The sequence below is a fragment of the Hyperoodon ampullatus genome (genome assembly GCF_949752795.1).
Source record: "Hyperoodon ampullatus genome assembly, chromosome: 2".
Lineage (NCBI taxonomy): Eukaryota > Metazoa > Chordata > Mammalia > Artiodactyla > Ziphiidae > Hyperoodon > Hyperoodon ampullatus.
In genome coordinates, this window is record NC_136915.1 from 31931024 (window position 1) to 31953724 (window position 22701).

Genomic DNA, 22701 nt, shown 5'->3' on the forward strand with positions numbered 1-22701 from the left:
AGGGGTCAATGCTGGTGCAGTTTTCTTTTTTAAAGATTTTTTTTTTTTTTTTTGCTGTGGACCATTTTTAAAGTCTTTATTGAATTTGTTACAATACTGCTTCTGTTTTATGTTCTGGTAGTTTGGCCATGAGGCACGTGGGATCCTAGCTCCCCAAACCCGCACCCCCTGCATTGGAAGGTGAAGTCTCAACCACTGGACCGCCAGCGCAGTCCCGCTGGTGGAGTTTTGACCAGACAGATAGAACTAGGCCTGGAGAAGAGCTCTCCACCCAGGACCAGAGTGACCTGGGGCTCAGAAATGAGTGGTGCCTGTGGCGGGCAGGCAGAGGCCGAGAGAGGAGGTAAAGGCAACTCACTTTGCCATGAGCCAGGAATGATGGGCTAGGGGCTGACAGTGATGATCAAGGTTGCCTAATGTTGGGGAACACTCCCTGTTCTTAGTACTTGATATGCTACCTCATCTAGTCCTCACCAGGGCTCGGTGACGTGCTGGGGCAGATGCCCTGGATTCCTGGCCCCCTATCTCCCCTCCATCCTTGACTCTGCCTGAGGGGTCCCCCTGGCTGCAGAGTGTTTCACCCCAGAACTGGGTATTTGTGTGGTGGGGTAGTTGTTAGGGCCCCTGGGAGTATCCAACCATAGCCTGGAGTTGCTGGATAAATAGCCCAGCTTCCCCTCCTTCGGGGCAGACAGCTCTGAGGTGAGTTCTTCACTCTGTCCTGGACCAGGGGCCGCCGAACTTTTTCTGCAAAGGGCCAGATAGTTTTAGGGCATGCGGTCTCTGTTGCAACTATTCAATTCTGTCGCTGTGGCAAAAAAGCAGTCACAGATGACATATAAGTGAATGGGCCTGGCTGTGTGGATGCCACTAAAACTTTATTTACAAATCAGGAGGCTGAAGAGGCACATGAAAAGCCGCTCAACATCATTAATCATTAGAGAAATGCAAATTAAAACCACAATTAGGTATCACCTCACACTGGTCAGAATGGCCATCATCAGAAAATCTACAAACAACAAATGCTGGAGAAGGTGTGGAGAACAGGGAACCCTCTTGCACTGTTGGTGGGAATGTAAACTGATACAGCCACTATGGAGAACAGCATGGAGGTTCCTTAAAAAACTAAAAATAGAACTACCATATGACCCAGCAATCCCACTACTGGGCATATACTCAGAGAGAACCATAATTCAAAAAGACACATGCACCCCAATGTTCATTACAGCACTATTGACAATAGCCAGGACATGGAAACAACCTAAATGCCCATCGACAGACGAAAGGATAAAGAAGATGTGGTACATATATACAACGGAATATTACTCAGCCATAAAAAGGAACGAAACTGGGTCATTTGTAGAGATGTGGATGGACTTAGAGACTGTCATACAGAGTGAAGTCAGAAAGAGAAAAGCAAATATTGTATATTAACGCATACATGTGGAATCTAGAAAAATGGTACAGATGAACCAGTTTGCAAGGCAGAAATAGAGACACAGATATATAAAACAAATGTACGGACACCAAGGGTGGAAAGCAGGGCTGGGGGTGGTGGTGGTGGGATGAATTGGGAGGTTGGGATTGACAAATATACACTAACATGTATAAAACATATAACTACTAAGGAACTGCTGTATAAAAAAATAAAATAAAATTCAAAAATTTAAGTTAAGGGGCTTCCCTCGTGGCACAGTGGTTGAGAATCTGCCTGCTAATGCAGGGCACACGGGTTCGAGCCCTGGTCTGGGAGGATCCCACATGCCACGGAGCAACTAGGCCCGTGAGCCACAACTACTGAGCCTGCGCGCCTGGAGCCTGTGCTCCACAACGAGAGAGGCCGCGATAGTGAGAGGCCCGCGCACCGCGATGAAGAGTGGCCCCCGCTTGCCACAACTAGAGAAAGCCCTCGCACAGAAACGAAGACCCAACACAGCAAAAATAAATAAATTAATTAATAAACTCCTACACCCCCCAAAAAAAGAAAAAAAATTTAAGTTAAAAAAAAAGTCAGGAGGCCAGAGGTCTATAGTTTACCGACCCCTAAGATGTCCCCAGCAGGACTGAGCCCTGGTGGCCCACAATGGTCACCAGATCATTGACCCACCCTTTGCTGGCCTCCACCCCTTCCCAGTCTCGCTTCTCCACTCCCTACTGGAGTGTCTGGATCTCGTCCCAAAGAATCGACTTGCTCTCAGATTCTTGTCTCAGGGTCTCCTTCTGGGGCCTCCAACCTCAGACAGGTCTCCTACTTGACAGATGAAGAGACTGAGGCACCTGGAGGCCAAGCACAGCCCAGCAAGTTGAGGCAGAGCTGCCTCCTTGGACTGCTGTGGTCTTTCCCAGAGCCACCAGAATCAGCTGTCCCCTGGGGGAGGATGTGTCTGCCTGCACAGGTCCAACGACCTCCAGACAGGTCCCTGGAATTGGCAGGACAGGTAGTTTGTTCATTCCCTACTGGGGAGGTATCAGGCCCCAGAGGAGGGACAGCCCTGACTACCCACAGGACCAGCAGTCTGGACAGGTAGTGGCAGTTAAATCCAGGGCAGAATGGGGTCAATGTCTCCAAGGTTGACCCTTGTCCCTCCCTGGCTTAGATCTTCTCTGGGAAACCTGCAGGGTGTGAATGATCACTCCCACTCTTCAGATGGGTAAACTCGGAGAGGAGAAGTGACTTGCTTCCAGTCACACAGCTCAGGTTTGGCAGAGCTAAGTCTTGTTCCCAGGGCTCTGTGAGCAGCTGTGGGATGCAGAGGAGGCCACAGAAGGCTTCATGGCCTTGTGGACCCTCCAGCTCATTCTCTTAACTGCTACTACATTTGCTGCCTCATTGGATCATGGCATCTTGAACAAAAGGGCCCTTAGGGACCAGCTAGCCTAACTCCCATTTTACAGATGGGAAAATTAAGACCCAGAGAGAAGAAACTTCCCAGAAGATTAGCCGGTGAGTCAGATCAGAGAGGAGCAGGAGCCTCAGATTCCTAGGAAAGCGATGTGGGTCCCTGAGTCCCTCCCAAAGCCATGTGACATCTCTGACACCCTGATTCCCAGAGGCCAGCCCTGGAGTGGACAATGGGCTCTGAGCCAGCCCGTCCCTTTCCCCTCTGCCGAAGCTCAGCTCTCGAGGCTCTGGCACCATCTGAAAACTCCTCCGCCAGTCTGCTCTCGGCAGAGCACAGATTATTGCTCTTGTGCTAATTATTTTTATGATTAAAAGATGATAAATTATTAAACAAAGTCTGAAAAATGTGCCAAGATCTGCTCTGAGGCTGGGCCTGAGAAGTTGCCCCCTTGGCGTCCACGTTAATTAATAAATGAGGCTCTCCATGGAGAGGAGCCACAGCTGGCACATCTGGCAGCCAGGCAGGGGCTGGTGGAGGGTGGGCAGGGAGGAAGGGGACTCCCTGGGAGCACTCAGCCTGGGCTTTGGTAATGGAGACCCCTCCCTCTCTGCTCCCAGCCTAGGGCTCAGCGGAGGGCCCTGTGGCACCAGCCTGACATCTGGTCCCCGAAAGAGACCTAGGACTTCAAGCTGAGAAGCCACTGTTAATCCCTCAACCCTGTTTCCTTCTCCAAATGCAGCCTTGGGAGAACCCCAAGTGTCCAAGGAAAACAGGAGACCAGCATTCAGATCTCTGCCAGCCATTTCCTCCTTGGGTAATTTTGAGAAGATCACTCAATGAGACTCTAAGCCTCGGTTTCCACATCTGTAAAATGGGTGGAAACGACCTCCACTTTGCAACATCAGGGCATTGAGAGGGTTAAATAAAATAATGTCTGTAAAGAGCGCCCAGTTCTTAGGATTAAAAAGAAATGTTAGTTGAACTGAGCTGAAGGTTGGGTTTATTGCTGCTCTGTAATTATCAGCCATGAAATCTTGGTCAGCTTAACCTTTCTGAGCCTCAGTTTCCTTATCTATAAAATGGGAGTGAGAATTCCTAAATCTCAGGATCAAGGGAGAAACTATATGTGATGTGTCCAACAGAGTAAGCGTTCAATTAATGGCAGCTACTTGATTATAATCGTTGGTTGCAACTCCAATGCACTGACATTTCAACAAATGAATTTTCCTCCTACCCCACAAGCCGCTTCTTCTGTGCCTCCTTTGCTGGTTCTCCTTCCTTCCCTACCTCTACTCACAGCAGTGCCCTGGGTTCAGGCCTTGGTGTCTCTTTTTTTCTTCACACTCTCTCCCTTGTGACCTCATGCATCTGTGTGCTCTTTGACTCTCATATTTATAAGTCTAGCTTGGGCCTATCACTTAGAATGCAGACTCCTGGGTCCATTTGCCCATTCCAGCCCTTCCCTGAGATGTCTCATAGACATCCCAAATCTAGTATGTCTAATGACACAACCCAAACAGAATTCCTGACCTTCCTCTCACAAGCTTGCCCCACCCACTGCCTTCCACCCTTCCAGTCAGTGATGACGCCTTGGAGTCTTCCTTGATTCTGCTCTTTCTTTCATACCAAATGTCCAAACATTTGATCAGCTCCACCTTCCACCTCTGTTCAAACCCAACCACCTGGCTGTCTCTCACCACCTCCCCTGCTCCCATCCTAGGACCAGGCACCGCCTTGTCTTGCTTGAATTTTTACAATCTCTTGATGGGTGTCCAGGCCCTCTCCTCTATGCTTCCCATGATCCCCTTGAAACAAAGTCAGATCCCATCACTCCTCTGCTCAGAATCCTCCAGCAGCTCCCCATCCCCCTACAGCAAGAGGAGAAGTCTTTACCAAGGTCACCAGGCCCTACACAATCTGAACCTCCTCCTGGCCAAGCCCTTCCTCTCTCTGTGCCAGCCTTACCCACCTGGTTGCTTCCTTGAACTCCTGCACCTCCCACGTCAGGGTCTGTGTCCTGGCTGTTCCGTCTTCTCCTGGATTTCCTCAGACCTCTGCTCAGGGAGGCTGACGCTGACCATCCTACTTAAAAATATGCCCCCATCCAGTAGTCCTTGTTGCTCTCGTCCTCCTCCGTTGTGCTTACCATCTTCTTGCACGCTAGAATTTCCTGTCTCTTGTGTTATTGTCTGTCTCTTCCCTCAAGTGCACAGACTATCACCTTTTGTGCACAGCTGCCTTCCCATAGCACCCAGCCTGGGGCCCCGTGTGGCGGAGGTGGTGACTGCAGGACAGGTCGGTCACAGCCCTGCCTCCTGGGACCTTGGACCTGCAACTCTGCTGGGTGGGCAGAAGAACCGGCCACTGCAGTTTTGTTTTTTTTTCGCGGTACGCGGGCCTCTCACTGCTGTGGCCTCTTCCGTTGCGGAGCACAGGCTCCGGATGCGCAGGCTCGGCGGCCATGGCTCACGGGCCCAGCCACTCCGTGGCATGTGGGATCTTCCCGGACCGGGGCACGAACCCGTGTCCCCTGCATCGGCAGGCGGGCTCTCAACCACTGCACCACCAGGGAAGCCCCAATTGCAGTTTTAAGATGAGCTCGGTCAAGAGGCAGGGAAGGCTTCGTGGAGGAGGTGAGACTGAACCACAGACTGAAAAGAAGGGAATTCAGGTAGAGGAGGCAGCATGTGTTGAAGCCTTGGCAGCTCAAGGAAGTGCGCTTGGAGAATGGCAGGTTGTCAATGGCAACCTGGGAAGGAGTTTGGGGGAGGTGAGCCCCAAAGGGGCTGATGCGCGGGGCCAGGGTGCTGGTGGTAGGGGTGGGGAGGGAGGTCTCCTCTACTCTCTGGATTAGCAGACGGGACACACGCTCACTCTCGTGACTTCCTAGAGGGGAGAAAGTGGTCTGATTGCCACAAACACAATATTAGCAAAATAACGGCTGTATTTCAACGTGTCTGAGATGCACAACTATTTTCCGTACCACTAAGAAACACTGACAATTAACGTACACCATGGCATTTATTTTAAGACCCATGCAAAAATATGTGCATCTTAAAATCTCTGCTATATGATCACAGGGTAATACTGAGCCCTTCCTGTGCTCTGGGCACCGTACAAGCCACTTCAGATACTTTATCTCATTGGCTTCTTACAGCAACCGGTGAGTACCTATGAGCTAAGTACGTTACTTCCGCATTTTGCAGATGTGACATCTGGTACACGGAGAGATGAAGGAACTCTCCATCCGGCTGGTAGCGGAGGAGCCCAGACTGCAACCCAGGCAAGTCTCTTAAACATGGTCTTCCAACAGGAAATGGAGTGTGAAATGCGGAAGCCGTGTGAGAGAACAGGAAATCAACCATGGAAAATGAGAAGCAATGGTCCTGTTCACTCAGCGGGGCGACCCTCCACTGCCTCACTCCAGTAATCTGAGCCTGCACCCCTCCTCCCCGCACCCCTGCAACATTCTTGTGGGCTCTATGCTGGCCACCGGTCTTCTTGACCCCAGGTGGGTCTTGCCATGGTGAGGCAGACTTACCCTTCTTTCTCAGTTTTTGGAAAGCCATGAACTTTGAGGCCACACACTTCTTGTGACCAAATGAACATCTCGGGAACTTTCTGGCCTTTCCAAAGGGACGTGACTCGTCATCACCTCCCGCTGGGGGGGGGTCCCCGCAGTCGCCCTCACAGCTTTTACTTCCAACATTCTGGAAATGGCTGAAGCCAATGGGTTAACTTGCTTTTCCTATTAAATATTTACATAAACACGCTCAGGAAGGTGTGTGTAAGTTATCAATAATGCAAGGCCAGCTTAGGCTCGGTGAGAGCTAAGAGACCCAAATTGTATCATCATAATCCATTATTCACATATAATGCGTCTATTCTCCTCCATTAGCGCAGGCAGGAAATGCCCCTGAGTGCCAGGCAGGGCTTTGGAAAACGCAATAAATGACGGGGAGACACATGGCAGGAGGGCGGCAGCTGTAGTTAAACAAGTGTAAATTAGCGCCCAGCCTCGCTCCCCGCCTGCATCCGGAGCAGCAGAGGGCACGGGCCTGGTAGGGAGGGGTTGCAGGATGGGGCGAACTCACCATCAATCCAGACACCCCGCGTGGTCTCCCTCACCTTAGAAGGACCATCCCTCTGGCCACGTGGGAGACCATGCATTACCACAGCCCGGCTTCTGCTCTGGCCAGATGGGGCCGGAATCTCAACTGTGCCACTGAATGGGCACAGGAGGTTGTATGCAAGCTGCCCCACATCAAGCCTCAGGCCCCATCTGTAAAATGGGGCCAAGAGTTAGCAACTCAGGACTTCCCTGGTGGTCCGCCTGCTAATGCAGGGGACACGGGTTGGAGCCCTGGTCTGGGAAGATCCCACATGCCGCGGAGCAACTAAGCCTGCGAGCCACAACTACTGAGACTGCGTGCTGCAACTACTGAAGCCCACGCTCCTAGAGCCCGTGCTCTGCAACAAGAGAAGCCACCGCAATGAGAAGCCCATTCACTGCAACGAAGAGTAGCCCCCGCTCGCCGCAACTAGAGAAAGCCCACGCGCAGCAACAAAGACCCAACACAGCCAAAAAATAAATAAATAAAATAAATAAATTTATATAAAAAAAAAAGGGTTAGCAACTCATAGGGTGGTGGTGTGGAGGAAATGAAATGAGGTAGGAGGAGGGCCCTTAGAAATGAAGACCATCCCTCACAGGCCTCCCCCTGCCCCATGCCCCACCCCACCACGCCCACAGTTCCAGAGCTAGGCGTAGAATGTGGGATGCATGCGGGGCAAAGGCAAGACTAGGGAAAGATGCAGTGGCCTTATGTGGTCCCCCTTTTGGCTTTGTTGTCACTGCAGGAAGCTTTGCCCCTTGGGGCCCCACCTGTGCTGTGATCGGTTTCCTGGGCTCAGCAGGCACACCTGACCATCCTGCCTCCTCTCTCCAGTGTGTCTTCAGCCCCTAGGCTGTCCTCATCCTCTTCTCCATCATCACCCTGTTCCCCTGGGGAGCCAGGTCCCACAGAGCCCTATGCATCTGCTGGGTAGAGGACCCCAAACCAAATACACCTGTGGATGTCCCATGAACTGGAAGGCAGTGTTGTGAAGCATGAAGGACACCCGACTGGGAGTGAGATCTGAGTTCTAACTTCTTTCACTGATGATTCTTTGTGGTTTGGGGATAGCCCTGTGGCCTCTGGGCCTTAGTTTCCCTCCTTGTAGAAGAAGGGAAGTAATCAAGCGAGGCGATGAATACTATCACTCAGTGAAGTTAACTGTTGAGTATGTTTGAGGATCTTTCCTGGTTCTAGGTCCCCAAGGAACAGAAGTATCGTGAAATTCTAGAATCAACTATTCTGGTTCAAGTCATCGCTAAGTTTTTTTTTTTTTTAATTGAAGTACAGTTGAAGTACAATATTGTGTTAATTTCTGCTCTACAGCAAAGTGATTCAGTTATACATATATACATACATTTTTTTTCATACTCTTTTCCATTATGGTTTATCACAGGATATCGAATAAACTTCCCTGCCCTATACAGTAGGGCCTTGTTGTTTATCCATTCTAGGTATACCAGTTTGCATCTGCTAATCCCAATCCATCCCTCCCCACCCCCCTTCCCCCTTGGCAACTACCAGTCTCTTCTCTATGTCCATGATTCTGTTTCTGTTTCATAGATAGGTTCATTTTTGTCATATTTTATTTATTTATGTATTTATCTTTTTTTTTTTTTTTTTTTTTTTTTTTTTTTTTTGTGGTATGTGGGCCTCTCACTGTTGTGGCCTCTCCCGTTGCGGAGCACAGGCTCCGGACGCACAGGCCCAGCGGCCATGGCTCACGGGCCCAGCCGCTCCGCGGCATGTGGGATCTTCCCAGACCGGGGCACGAACCCGTTTCCCCTGCATCGGCAGGCGGACTCTCAACCACTGCGCCACCAGGGAAGCCCTATCTATTTATTTAAAATTTTTTTGGCCATGCTGCATGGCTTGCGGGATCTTAGTTCCCCAACCAGGGACTGAACCTAGGCCCACAGCAGTGAAAGCATCAAGAACTGCTGGACCGCCAGGGAATTCCCCATTTGTGTCATATTTTAGATTCCACATATAAATGATATCATATGGTATTTTTTTTTCTTTTTCTGACTTAACTTCACTGAGTATGATCATTTGCAGCAACATGGATACAACTAGAGATCATCGCTAAATTTTAGCTCCACAGCTAAAGGCAGATTTTTTCTAGCATAGGAGCTCTGTTGTGGCACACAGATATCCTGGGTCCTGGAGTCAGGAGGACTGGGGTCACCTGTACAGAGGAGTCACATTCAGCTTAAAGTCGACCTTAGCGGCCCCCTGTACCCCTCCCCCATGTGGTGAGGAATCACCCAATGCCTAAGGGCCTGATAGTGATTTCTGGTCAGTGGAGGCCACAAAGTACAAGGCTCAGTTGGAAAGGCAGGCAGCAAATGACTGGGTTTTGTACTTGACCAAGAAAGGTCTGGGTGCATGGGCTGGTTTGCCTAGGCCAAACCAGTTCTTAGCTCAAATGTCACCTCCTCAGAGAGGCCTTCCCTTCCCTATCAAAAAATTGCCCCCCCCAATCCTCCATCTGCTTTAATTTCTCTTCCCATCACTGAGTACCACCTGGCATCTTATTATATACCTATGGGTTTACTTGCTTACTATGTGTCTCCTCGGCCAGAATGTCAGCCCACAAGGCCAGGGATCTTGTCTGTCTGCTTCATAGTGGTTCCCTGATGCCTAACGCAATGCCTAGCACCTGGTAGAAATGGGCCTCATGCTTATTGAATGAATTAATTATTTTAGATTCAAATCTAAAACATGTATTGAGTACCTACTCAATGCCAGTCCCTGTGAAGGTGCTTTTATATATGTTACTCACTGAATAGTTCCACAATGAGGTCTATTCACATATATTAAGACCAAAGGGCACTAGCATTAAATCGCAATTGAGTGAATCTGGCAGGAACACTCAGATTCCTCTCCCCTGCCTCATCTGGGCCAGGTGCCTAATAATTATCTAACTGGTTAAACAGTTTAATGATTTGATGTCCTGACATCTTCACAGACTTTCCTTGTGGTCCTTCCTTCAGCCCAGCTCATTAGTTCTCAAACTTGAGCATGTTTGTGTAAAAATTACAGTACTGGGCCATATAAAAAGAAAAGTATGTCGACCATTTCGGGGATTTCAAGAGCAATTTGGAGTCTGTAACTTTTTCCTATGCATCTATTTACATAAGATGTAAGTCCACTGGGCTAGCTGTGGGGTTTTGGTCAGGTTACTAACCCTCTCTGAGCCTTATCTGTATGTGAAGATATTCATAGCTACCTTACAGAGTATATGAGATCTGTATATAATCTGTATCTGAGAGGCAATAGGTTAGTTTAAATCCTACTTTCAACTCTTTCTAGCCATATGACTTTGGGCAAGTTACTTAACTTCTGTGCCTCAGTTTTCTCATCTGTTAAATGGAGGATATTAATAGGGTCTGCCTTTTACTTGGACTGGACCCTGTTTGCATTCTGATGTGAAGGAGAGCTGTGCTCTGGGTCAGAGTTGCCTATTTGGGGGTGCAACGCCAGGAGGTGTGGCTGGGGTCTGCACCCCTGGCAGGTGCGGGGTTTCCTACCCTGTGGGGGAATTCCAATGCAGTCTGCGCCAGTGGGTTGGGAGTCAGCAGGTGGTCAAAGAAAAAACTCAAAGCGGACACAGATGGTTAGACTTGACACAAGCGGCTCTAATAGAACCTTACCTACTGAAATCTCTATAAGTTCTTTAGTCCTAGGTGCTTTATCCATGACATCCACTGGGCCTAGTCAATAAACATCTATTTATTCATTCATTCAACACTGCCCTTCTAGGCACTGGTGAGAACAAGTCAGACACAGTTCTCATCCTTGTGGCGCATACAGTTTAGTGGCTATGATGATAAAAACAATAGCAATAATAGTAACAATAATGGCTTCCATTTACAGAGTATGTCATGTGCCAGAGCCTGGGTTTTGTGCTATCCATGCAGTACCTTATTTAATACTCACAACATTCCTATGAGGTGAATATTAATATTCCAATGTTATGGACAAGGCATCTAAGGCTCAGAGAGGTTATGTGACTTCTCCAAGGTCACACAGCTAGTAAGTGCCAGTGGAGAAGCTTGAATCCAGATCCATTTGTGTTCCTAGCTTCACTAATGCTCTTTTTCCGCAGAAGCAGCTTCTAAAAAAGGAGAGTCCCCTGGGCTACCAGAGACCTTCCCGAGGAAGGAGGGACTGATGAGGAAAGGGAAGAACGGCTGACCTGAAATCTCTCGCTTAGTGCCACGGTGTGGAGAAATTCTGTCTGGCCACAGATGGCGGGAATCCTGGATGTGGGGAGCAGTAATCAGTCCCAGCTCAGCATGCAGGAGGCGGTCACTGTGAGGAAGGGCCAGCCCAGGGCTTGCTTGGGCAATGGCCCAAGCTGGTAGTGTGACATCTTTACTGTCTGATTAATAGAGCCCTGGGGACAGCAGGCATCCGAGGCAGCTCCGAGGTTATGGACCTAGGGACCGGGAGAAATAAATAGCCTTCCAAAGCCCTGACCGGGCTGGGGGGAGGATGTGAAGCCAAGGCAAAGCGTCTCTCCCCCAGTCTACTGAGGGCCATATGAGGAGAGTACCGGGACTGGTCATCCCTGGAGCCTGGCAGGGACAAGGCAGATGGTCTGGGGCACTGGCCACACCTAAGTCTCTCCCTCGGCCACTGGCCTAGGGAAACAGCTCTGAGAGACTCCACTGTGTAGATGGAGGCAGTGATCTTGACGGGCAGGGCCTGGAGGAAATTTCCAGATCTTGAGAGGAGCCAGGAGCCAAGAGCAGGGGCAGGAACCCGGGCTCTTGACTGCGGTGTGTGTTAGGGGTCTGTCAGAGAAGCAGATACACTATGAGTGATCTGGGAAAGAGGCCTTTTGTGATCACGGCAGGTGGTGGGCAGTGATGTTAGTCTGTACCCATGTGTCTGGAGGTCGGTAGAGCTGGCAGTCAGGAAGGGAAGATGACATGAAGAAGAAGTGAGCAAGGACAATGTAGAACCTGAAAGGAGGACTTAGAACCCACCAGGCAGAACACTGGGACCCACATCTGTCTGTCACTGGAACCTGGTTGGTCTCTCACTGCCTGAAACCTTCTGATGGATGATATGGGTGATCTGCAGAAGAACTGGCCGGCTTCATCATGATGTTGCACACAAACATGGCCCAGAGTTCAGGGAAACTAAAGGAGGAAATCCAGTGGGGTCTGGGGCTGCGTAGGTCTGGCTGGTAGCCCAAGGCAACAAAGTGAGCCAGCAGGTGGGTGGCAACTGTGTGACTGTGACATCGCCCGATCCCACATGGACCCGAGTTGCAAAAGTGGCTGCTCCTCAACTTCCACCCTCCAGATCTCATGCAAATTTCTCTGTAGCTACCCCTAACCCAGAACCATGTGGGGAAAGGTATTCTGGGAAATGCAGTTCCAGCTTTGCTAGGTTGATGAAGTACAAAGCTCCCACACTCACTGTGGGACTTTGGCCAGGTCCTTGTTCCTCTCTGAGTTTCAGTTTTTTGTTTTTTGTTTTTTTAATATTTATTTATTTATTTGGCTGTGCTGGGTCTTAGTTGCAGCACGTGGGATCTTTAGTTGTGGCATGTGAGCTCTTAGTTGCAGCATGCGGGATCTAGTTCCCTGACCAGGGACTGAACCCGGGCCCCCTGCATTGGGAGCGTGGAGTCTTAGCCACTGGACCACCAGGGGAGTCCCAGAGTTTCAGTCTCTTCATCTGTGAAGTGAGGAGATGGAGTCCTCAGTGGTTCCTCTTTCAATGCAAACAACTCCCCCCAAAACCAAAAATAAAAAAGGAAACAAAAAAGAGGCATGGATTTCCTCCTTTCCCCTTTGTGTGCAAACGGACATGAGGTCTCCTTGAAATCACCGTGCAGATCCCCAGCACTCCAAGGCCCCAGGTAGGAGTACCTGGGCTAGATTTTCTTGCAGATTCCTCCTCCCTCTGGAAGCAGAAGTGAGTAGAAATGAGGTGGGGCTTACAGTCAGAAGACCTGAGCCCTGGCTCTGTCCACGGGAGACCGAGCGAGGTGCCAAGTCTCTCTGAGCCTCGGTTTCTCCACCTGTATAATAAGGACAGTTCTTTTTTACCTTTCAGGTGACCATCACATGGATGTTGTCAGAGGCTGGGGCAAGACTCAGAGCATATGGGAGGCTTCTTAGATGGTGCCAGCTCTGTAGGAACCACGTGTCATGCTGAGGACAGGGGGTGTGGTTACGTCCTGGTCTCCTCCTCCAGGAAGCTCTGTGGGGCTTGTCTATGGAAGCCACTTACACAAAAAGTTGTGGGGCTTTGGGGGAGTAGGAGACACATTACACCTGCAAAAGCTTGTAGAGGAGGGAGCGTGTGAATGTGGCCTTGAGGAGTGGATATGGCTGTGACAGCCTAGGTGGAGGGGAATAGCCTCTGGAAGAGAGCTGGGCTGGGCAAAGGGGTGGAGTGGGAGGGTTGCAGGAATCGTTTGGGGACTGAGAAGGAATGTGGTGCAATGGAGCAGGGGGTGGGTGTGTCGAAAGGGAGAGGAAGGGGTGTGGTGGAAAAGGGGTGAGGATTAGCTTGCACTTCTTGCTAAAGATGCTTACCCAGGATTAGCTGACACAGCAAGGAGTGAGAAGTAACCCAACGTGAGGCACCGGGGTCCCCATGTCCTTCAGCCTTCTGGGATCATTCTTTCACATCTAAAAAAGATAATTCAAATCCCTTCCCCATCATGAAGCCCCCCTAAGCATCCCCATGGATTCCAAAGGGGAGCTTTTAATCCCTTCTTTCAGTTTACACTGCAGCTGACTTCCGAACCCAGCTCTGGACCCTGTAGCACCCATCCTCACTTGATCGTTTCACTCCAAGGTGGACCCTGTCTGATGGCCTCTGCTCCTTGAGGGTCCCACTGGCCCAAGGCTGTTGGGTGGAGCAGACTTTTAGCCATGGTTTACAGGACAATCTGGGACACTTATTGGTGCCCTGAAGCCAGCCTGCACCTTGGAAGGAGTATTTACACCGGGGAAACCAGCAAATAAATCAGTCGGTGTTGACACTCTGCCAGCACATCACGGACGACAGCTCAGTGCATACCACGCTCTGTAAGGGATAAGACCCCAAGTTTTTGGCCATGAACATTTCGGCCATGGTGCTGGCATTCTTCTTTCCATAAACACATGTACATTCCCATCTCCCCCAGATCTTCTGGGAAACCCTAAATTCCGTGCACAATTCAACTCTCTTGGCTTTACTCTCTTTTTCCAGACCATGCCCTGGTGGGGGAGGGGTTTCATATTTTACACCCTAACAGGGTCACCACACTATTTTCCTTGTACTCCATGGAGGCACTTGCAGATAGGACAACTTTAAATAGATTTATATTTTCCCCCCTGCTATGTGAGTTGGCTAAGTTGGATTCAAAAGGTGGCTCTGCAGATATTAAAAGTGATAATTGGGATGCGTGAAACAATATTGAGAAAGCTTGTAGGTCACATGCTAAGATCCTGCGTTCTCCTTTCTGGGAATCAACTCTACAGAAACATTTGCACATATGTATGAATATATATGTACGGTGACACTGTAGCACTACTTGTCATAAACATTGGAAATACCCTCATTGCCTGGCAATGCAGGGATAAATAAAATAAGCAATGGGATGTACATAGTAGATTAAAAGATAGAAGCGGGTCTCTATCTGCACTGACTTTGAAATATCCACAACGTCATTCCATGAAAACGTTGCAAAACAGAATTTATACATCTTTTCCTGTAAAGAAGTTCTAAAGTATACATATATATGTGTATGTGTGTGTGTTTATAGATATAGAAAACTATCTGGAAAGACAAGCCTTAAACTTTTTTTTCCTCTTATTTATTTAATTGACATATAGTTGATTTACAATGTTGTGTTAATTTCAGGTGTACAGCAAAGTGATTCAGATATATATATATATATATTCTTTTATAGATTCTTTTCCATTATAGGCTATTACGAGATATTGAATATAGTTCCCTGTGCTATACAGTAGGTCCTTGTTATCTATTTTATATATAGTAGTGTGTATCTGTTAATCCAAACTTCTTATTTATCCCACCCCCGCCCAAGCCTTAACTGTTAATAGTGTCAATCTTAGAGGATAGTTGACTATGTGTGGGGGAAATGTTCCCTTTCTATTTCTATAATTTATTAAAAATAAATTTATAAGTTATTTCTATTTTATAGTGTATTTCTGTGTTGTTTTAATTTCTTACCACGAGCATATGTGGCTTATATAATTTTTTTAAAAACCAGTAATTTTTACAAAGAGAAAACGCTTACAACACAATGTCAAATACAAATGGTAGGACGTAAAATTGTTTACATACCGTGGTTATAACTCTACAGAAACCTGCATCTGGGCGGACAGGAATAGAAGAAGAAGGTTCCCACAAGAAGTGGTTGGTGATTAGGGTGGGGTCCAGGGAGAGTTCTTTTTCCTCTTCCAAAAGTCTGGGCAGGGCTGAGATCTGGGGCTTCTTAAAATTTCTCCCAGCATCTCCCTTCATTATACCCCCAGCCCATGTTCCCGTCACTTACAAGTGGCAGTGGGTATCAACTATTCAATTATTTTCAAATAGTTGAGCTTGGGTCTGGATTGAATAAATCACATTGACGCCAATTTCCAGGGAAGTCCTTTCATATTTTATGATGTGTCCCCCCACCTTTCCCCCTCTTCCTTCCTTGTGCTCCTGTTAATGAACCTGCAGTCTGAGTCCTGCTCGGACGTCCCCACTGCTCAGCCCTGAATGGAAACGCTGCTGCTCAAAGCATCGGGGTTCTGGGTTTTTTCCTTTCCCTTCTCACAGTCCTGGGGAAATTGATATGCAGGCAGGATATGCTTTGTTTAAAGCTCAGCCCTGGCTTCTGAAAGAATACATTATCCAAATTGGTGCATGTGGTTGAAATTCTGCAAAACTCAGTTGTAGTACACGTGGCTTGCCAATGGAGTGTCCAGCCAGGTCTCCTGCAGCATAAATGCCCAGGATCAGAGCGTATAACTGTGGAAAACCATCCACTAGGGAATATTCCTGGTGTCAATAATTCATCCTGCTGGTGGAGGAAGGTCAGCCTCCCACGCCTCTCTGCCACGACCATGGCCACCCAATATGCCATCCAACTCCTGGTTCTGGGGCCAGGTGCTGCTTCCTCCCTTTTTCCAGCTCCTTAAGAGTCAAGATTTGTTCAAAGAACTGATTGAACATGAACACAGAGACCAAAGGGGTTTTTTTGTTTTGTTTTGTTTGTTTTTGGTTTGTTTGTTTGCTTCTCTTTTTATTTTGTAAACAGGTTTTGAAGGAACCAAGTCTGATTTGGAATTTGGAATTCTGGAGTGGCAAGAGGAAGAAGTGGACTTGGCCTTGTGTGTTTCATTGTCTCTCCTGGTCTCGCAGCTCCTCCGTGACTGGGGCACAGAGGGAACGGCTCATTGGCAATAATTTGGGAGCCACCCTGGTCCCACTTGCTCTTTAAATGTTAAGAGTTTTAATGATTTAGGAACCAAAAGAATAACTAAGGAGCCCAGCAGTCATTATCTCAAATAATGAGACTTTTTAATGCAAAATCAATGTTTGTGATAATGAAAATAGATTCCTCAGCTCCTGCAGGGCCAACTGTACAAATCTTTTCTGCTGTTAAATAAAATGTGACGGCTCATTTTCAGGAGGATGGTGAGCATTTTTATTCAAGAGTAAAAATAAAATGTCAGAACTTATTTACTTTTATTAAGTGCTCATTCTCAATCAGATACTCTAATCAATATCTAATTGGAGGCGAAAAATAATTTTTATGCCCACTCAGGGAAGGGAAGAAAAGTAGAAAGAAAGAAGGTGAGAGAAAGCCATAGAGTACGTTTTCAGTTGTAATAATAGAAATATTTATTGAGCAGATGCATAGCACCAGGACCGTGCTAAATGCTTTGCCTGTGTTATGCGGTCATACACTCACAATAATCCTTTGAGATCAGCACTCTTGTGGTCCCTATTTACAGACGATAAAACTGAGGCTTGGAGAAGATAATTACCCACAGTCTCATGTTTACTGTGTGATTGAAAGCAAGGTCTGTATGACCCCTTAGTTCTAGCTCTTAATTACTATATCTATCTGTCCTCTCTAGCTACCTTTTTAGAAAATGTCTTTTATTTTATTTTTGTAAATGACTCATTCTTGAGAGATGAGCTTTACCAATAGCAGAAGTTTTACTCCAATAGCATTAAAACTGTAAGCTGAAAATCCTTTTGGAGAGTAAAAGTTTTCCCTAAGTATATTAATTATACTCTCTGCCTTGAGAAACAGAGTGCATTGAACATATTTTAATTTTTTTTAGTGACTCAGAACTGGTTTCCAGACTCAACTCTGATGGGAGGAAGCTATAGTCTAACAGGTGAGATAAAACAGGAGAAGTAAATTGGGCTCCTGGCTATAATGCCTCTGGGACTGCTGTGTGCTTTGGGCAAGCATCTTGCTCTCTTCGTGAGAGGTTGGCCTTGGAAGGGTCTCTGGTTTTAGTTACAGGGAGATGGATTACATCAATTTAAGGAAGAACCTTCTAAAGATTAGAGTTATCTGAAAAATGGCTAGGTTGCCCTGGAGGGAGAGAATGTCCCATTCCTTGGGGTGTTCAATCAAGACCAATTGTGGAGATGATTTAGATGATAAGGAATTACCCTCACTCTCTTTAGGTGGGTCAGAAAACTTTTTCTCTAAAGGACCCAAAGTAACTCTTTTAGGCTCCCAACTACTCAGCTCTACTGTTGTAGAGCAGATGCAGCCAAAGACACCATGTAAGCGAATAAGTGTGTCTGTGTTCCAAGAAAACTTTATTCACAAAAACAGGCGGAGGGCCAGCGTGGGTCATGATTTGCCAGCCCCTGTTCTAGGCTCTTCCAATTAGAAACTTTCTGATTCTCTTCTTATCCCTTTAGTCACTGCGCTGGGCTGAGCACTGGCACCAGGGCCCGCCATTAGGAATAATAATGAGTTAACTCTTGCTTTGTGCCAGGTACCTTTCCAAGCTCTTTGTATATTGACTCCTTTCATCCTCATGAAACAATCTTAGAAAGTGGGTACCAACGTTATTATTATTCCCATTTTGCACATGAGGCTACTGAGGCCCAGAGAGATTACGTAGCTCACACAGGTTCGTGCAGCTGGTAAGAGATGGAGCCGGGCTGCAAATCAGGCAGTGTGGCTCGAGGGTCTGTGCTCCCAACCACTGTAACCCCTGCCATTTACTTCATCACATTGGGTAAGTTACTACTCCTTAGAGCCTACCAGCTGTGTGATCTCAGGAAAGTCACCTACACTCTCTGAACTGTGGCTTCCTTGCCAGATAAAGGAAATGATGATATTTCTCATGTGGGGCTTTTGAGGCCACAAGATTGGGCAAGCACCTTATTTAGGGCCTGGAACACAGCAGCTGCTCAGAGAATGCTAACTGCTGCCTCTCCCTTAGCCATTTCTGGAGAATCAAGGGATTGCTGAGAAACAAAGAGAGGGTCTTTTCCAAGCAATCATAGTGACAAGTTCCCACCATCTTTTATAGGGTTTTTTTGTTTTTAACCTTTAAGAGTTTGTTGTAAAATTGTATTTTTCCTATAAGAAATTGCTTTGACCCTCATTGCTAGGGGGCTCATCTGAATTATGCCCTTGACAAGGGGTCTGAATCTCTCTGGAGATGCCCTCGGGGGTCTGAGCTGGGAACCCAGGTTGTGGGCAGTGAAGCCACCAGCTCTGGTCACTCCAGCCTGGGGACAGAAAAACTTGGAGACCAGCCCTTCAGCCATCATGCCATGAGATAAGGACTGTAAAGAAATGATATATTACCTGGCTTGTGTGCACTCAGTCCAGGGGTGGTTACTGTCTCCATTGCAATGTATCAAGTACTCACTTTATGCCAGACCCTGTGCCTGGTATTTTTCATATATTATCTCATTTTAACCTCCCTAAACCCTGTGAAGATGTTTCTATTATCATTCCCATTTTGCAGAGGAGGAAACTAAGTCTCAGAGGTATTAAATTACTTGTGCAAGATCACAATTAAGTGGTAGAGCCATGATTCAGCCCCAAGAAGCCCGAACCTAAGGCCTGTGTCTTAACTTCCTTTGCTGTATCTGTTAGGTCAGCAAATCCTGTTTGTTTCTGCCTGAAAACTACACCACAAACCCAACTTCTTGCCACCTCCACAGCTACCTCCCGGGCTAAGATTACTGCAGTAGCCTGACAACCAGTCTCCCTGTTTTTATGCTTGTACCTCCCTGCCATATTTTATTCTCAAAATAGTAGTCTGTATGATCCTTTTCTTAAAAAATCAGCTCTATTGAGGTATAATTTGCATATAATAAAATTTATTCACTTTAAACGTACAATGAGTTTGGACAAATGTAAACAGTCAAGCTCACCATCACCACAATGAAGATATGGAACATTTCTATGAGTGTGTGTGTGTTTAGTCTTGCTTTTTTTTTTTTCTTTTTTTTTTTGGCGGTACACGGGCCTCTCACTGTTGTGGCCTCTCTTGTTGAGGAGCACAGACTCCGGACGCGCAGGCTCAGCGGCCATGGCTCACGGGCCCAGCCGCTCTGCGGCATGTGGGATCTTCCTGGACCGGGGCACGAACCCACGTCCCCTGCATCGGCAGGCGGACTCTCAACCACTGCGCCACCAGGGAAGCCCTGAGTGTGTGTGTGTTTAAAAAAATTTTTTTTAAGTTAAATCATGTCACTGTTCTGTTCAACATTTTCTAAGGGTCCCCATCTCCTTTAAATAAAAGTCAAAAAAAATTTTTTAATATTAAAAAAATTTTTGAAGTATAGTTTACAATGTTTGTTAGTTTCAAGTGTACAGCAAAGTGATTCAGTTATATATCTATACATCTATAGTCTTTTTCAGATTCTTTTCCATTATAGGTTATTATAAGATATCCAGTAGAATTTCCTGTGCAGTAGGTCCTTGTTGTTCACCTATTTTATATGTAGTGTGTGTATATGTTAATCCCAAACTCCTAATTTATCTCTCCCCATCCCCCTCACTATCTCCCGTTTTCTATGTCTGTGAGACTATTTCTGTTTTGTAAATAAGGTCATTTGTATCATTTTTTTAGATTCCACATATAAGTGATATCATATGATATCTGTCTTTCTCTGTGTAACTTACTTCACTTAGTATGATAATCTCTAGGTCCATCCATGTTGCTGCAAATGCCATTTTCCATTCTTTTTTATGGCTGAGTAATATTGCATTGTATATATATAAACCACATTTTCTTTATCCATTCCCCTGTCAATGGACACTTAGGTTGCTTCCGTATCTTGGCTATTGTAAAAAGTCAAAATACTTTTTTGACTTTACAGATGTAACTAAGTTAAGTCACAATGGCTTTGCTGTGGCAAATGAAAAGCTACATGTTTACCAAACAATTTCATTTTCCTCCTGTACAAATGAAGTCCAAGTTTCTTCTTGTCCTTACATCTAGGTGGGGCCGAGTGACTAGCTCTGATCACTAGAGAGTAAACAGAAGTGATGTCCACTTCTTCCAGGCCTGGGAGCTAAAATGTCTAGAAAGATTCACACTGGTTCTTTCCTTCCATTGCCAGCTGGATGTGGAGGACCCCAACCAGCACTCTGAGGTCTATAGGATCCAGAAGTCACTAGAAAGATGAGTGGAGCCCATGTCAGGCGGGGATGTTAGCCGAGACACACCTTTACCCTGTTATGTCTCTGAAATTTCAGAGGAGTTAGTAACACAGCAGTGATTGTTGACCCCATCTGATATGAAGGCTTTGTTTATTCTGGCCTCTGCCACACCTCTCACCTCATCTCTCACTGCCCTCTCCTGAATTCTCTCCATTCTAGCCACTCTTGTCCCCAGGTATGCTCCTGCCTCAGGGCCTTTACACTTGCTGTTTGTGGTAGGCTGAATAATTACCCCTCACCCCAAGATATCCATGTCTTAATTCCTAGATCCTGTGAACGTCACCTTATATGGCAGAAGGGACTTTGCAAATGTGATGAAGTTAAGGCTGTTGACATTGAGAGACTACCCTGGATTATCTGGGTGGGCCCAATGTAATCACATGTGTTCTTATAAGAGGGAGCCAGAGAGAGATTTGACTACAGAAGAGGAGAAGGCAACGTGGTGATGGAAGCAGAAATTGCAATGAAGAGATCTTGAGCCAAGGAATGCCAAGAATGCTGGCACCACCAGCAGCTGGAAGAGAAAGGGGGTGAATTTTTCCCTGGAGCCTCCAGAAGAAAGCAGCTGTTGACCCCTTGATTTTAGTTCCAGAAGACTCATTTCAGACGTATGGTCTCCAGAACTATAAGAAATTAATTTCTGTTGTTTTAAACCACTAAATTTGTGGTGTTTTTTTTTTTTAACAGTAGCAATGGGAAACGAATACCTTGTTCCTTCTGTCTGAAACACTTCTCCCCCAGGTGGCCGAATGGTTGCCTCCCTTACCTCCTTTAGGACTTTGCTCAAATATTTGTCACCTTCTCAATGAGGCTTTCCCTAACTACCCTGTTTAGGAGGGAACCTTGGGACTCCCTCTCCCCCTTCTCCATTTTCCTGTCTCCAGAGAACGCGATAGCTGGCTGACTTACCATATTCTATTGATTTAGAATAGATTTAGAATAGAATTGATTTCCTCCCCTCATTAGAATGTGAGTTCCAATAACAGCAGGAGGTTATGCTGTATTCCCGAGAACAACTCCTGGCACCCACTAAGCATGCAGTAATCATTTGTTGAATGAATGAGTAAGTGGATGGAGGGCCATTGGATGGGCAGGGCCAGCCAGGGGCCCAGTGTTTTAGGGCCCTCTGGAGAGGTCTCAGGCTTAGCGGTCCCTTCAGTCACCCTTTTTTGAGTAGCTCCTCACTATGTGAGAGGCTGCTGGGGGAGATCTGAGGTACTCTTGGGCCCTGCTCCCAAAGGGTGCTCACTTGAGCTGGGACGTAAGGCTTGGTTGTAGATGAGGATAAGGCAGAGTGGGATCAGGACCATGGAGAGGTACAGCTGCGGGCAGGGTGATTCCTGGAAGAGTGTCATCTGGATGGGCTGAGAAGGTCGTGGATTGGGGAGGGGAGAGGGTACTCAGGCTGAGAGACCAATAGGAGTAAAGGCCCAGAGTGGGTCATAGTGAGGGTGGGTTGAGACATCCTACCAATTTCCTTTCCCAGAAGTACAGAGTGTGTGCTGGGGAAAATTGTGAGGGGGCTTGAGAGGTAGACAGGGGCTAGATCAAAAAGGGCCTTAAACTTCACTCTAAGAGAACAGACTTCATTCTGCACAGGATGGGGTGGGGGGCATTAACGATTATTGGAAAAGTATTCCAAAAGGAGGAAAACATACTTGTAATCCTAGCATCTGACCTTATCAACTATCTCTACTTCTCCATGAGCCCTTCAGGTGTCCACTTATGTAAGTGTCCTGTGTCAGCCCCTGGGAGCACCTTTTGGAGCTGGCTAGTCCCTTCCCTTGCTACTCTTCATATAGCTCCATCCATTGACCAGTGTGTTGCTGAGGGACCCTCCTCCCTCGGGACAGGCTTTCACTTCTGCTCTCTGTCTCTGGCCATGGAGGCTGGGTCCTTGTCCAGGCTTCAGAATTCAGAATTAGAAAGTCATCTTTCTGAGTCATAAAGTAGCTGAGAAACCCTCACTCAGAGAGGTGGTGACACTTGTCTGCCTGGAACCTAGTTTGCAGCATGGACTGCCTCAATATTACTCATTTCTGTGTTAATGTAA